This window comes from Artibeus jamaicensis, unplaced genomic scaffold (genome assembly GCF_021234435.1).
Source record: "Artibeus jamaicensis isolate MK-2021 breed Jamaican fruit bat unplaced genomic scaffold, CSHL_Jam_final contig_536, whole genome shotgun sequence".
Lineage (NCBI taxonomy): Eukaryota > Metazoa > Chordata > Mammalia > Chiroptera > Phyllostomidae > Artibeus > Artibeus jamaicensis.
Genome location: NW_026521878.1, coordinates 82,177 through 83,825, shown reverse-complemented (window position 1 = coordinate 83,825; position 1,649 = coordinate 82,177). Strand labels below are relative to the sequence as shown.

Below are 1,649 nucleotides of genomic sequence, written 5' to 3'. Positions count from 1 at the left end.
ACAGGATTTATGGTCATGATTAAAAGAAACAATGGAAAGGTCATTGGATTCCCAGAATAGGGAGAGGGAAAAAGTAATAGAAAGCTTACTTAAAAAAATAATGGCTGAAACTTTTCCAAACCTGGGAAAGGTTTAGACATCTAAATTGATAAAGCTAATAGGTTACCCCAGCACCTCAATCTGAAGCAATCTTCTCCAAGTCAAATTATAATATAGTTGTTTACAATAAAACAGAATTTTTTAAAGAGTCTAAGAAAAAAATTTCTCTCATATAAGGAAACCTCCATGAGGATATCATCAGATTTCTCAGCACAAACTTTGAAGGTCAAGAGAGAATCGGATGACATATTCAAAGTGCTGAAAAAAAGAAAATGCCAGTAATACTTTAGCCATCAAAGCTGTTCTTCAAATCAGAAGGTGAAATACTTTCCCCACAAAAGCCAAAGAGTCCTAAAAGCAGCCAGAGGTAACCTTTGAAAATGCTTCACTATTCACTTGACCCAAAAACACCCCAAAATCTTGCAAATCAAGAGACTCAAATCTTCATGTTCACTTTAAGGATGTGCATGGAACTGCCCAGGCCATAAGTGTATGCTTATATCCAAAAGCCACTGAGTATCTGAAGGATGGCACTTTACAGCAACAATGTGAGCCATTCCATTGTTACAGTGGTACAATAGGTGGCTGTGCCCAGGCCAAGAGTTTGGGCTTGACATAGGGTCAGTAGCCTAAAAACAGTGCTGAATTTTGGCTGCACATGCTTAAAATGCAGAATGTAATGCTGAAGTTAAAAATCTACATGTAGATTTTCTGGTCACTGAGCACATCCAGGTGAGCAAAGCTCCCTAGACACAGCACAGAATCTACCAGCTCATGAGCAGATGGACCTATACATGGGCTCTCCCTGCCACATCGAGGTGGTCCTCACTGAAAAAGAGCGGATTGTTCCCAATCCAGGAGAGCAGGTGGCACAAAAGAAGAAGATATCCCAGAAGAAACTGAAGAAACAACAACTTACGGCTGAGGAGTAAATTCAGCATCAAATAAATGCTAATAAAATTTTTTTTTTCAGAAACCAAAGTCAGAGTAGCTAATCACCAGTACATTTGCATTTTAAAATGCTGAAAGAAGTTCTTCAGTTTGAAATGAAAGTACACCAACTAGTAACATGAAAACATATGAATACACAATACACTGGCAAGTATTTAGTCAGATTTAGGATACTTTAAAAGTGTAATAAATAGTGTTAATCATCTAACTCTAGTATAATGGTAAAAAGACAAAAATATTAAAGATAGCTATAACTACACCATTTTTTTAGTCCTCCTCTGAGGATATGTTTACTGATTTTAGAGAGAGAGAGGAAAGGAGAGGGAAAGAAAAAGAACATCCATGTGAGAGAGAAATGCCAGCCGGTTGCCTCCCATATGTGCCCAAAACCTGGGGATGTGCCCTGACTAAGGATCAAACCCACAACTCTTTGGTGTACAGGATGATGCTCAGACCAACTGAGCTACCCAGCCAGGACAGCTACACAATTTGTTAATGATTATACAACATAAAAAGATATAAAGCGTGACTACAAAGATATAAAATGTGGGCAAAGGGGAATAAAAGAGTAAAGTGCTAGGATGTGACTGAAATTACTA

General features: G+C 38.0%; 1 pseudogene; it reads left to right on the top strand.

Moving 5' to 3' along the window:
• The first annotated feature begins 479 nt into the window (after nucleotides 1-479).
• Nucleotides 480-1,031, top strand: LOC128628107 (60S ribosomal protein L17-like; annotated as a pseudogene).
• Nucleotides 1,032-1,649: the final 618 nt, after the last annotated feature.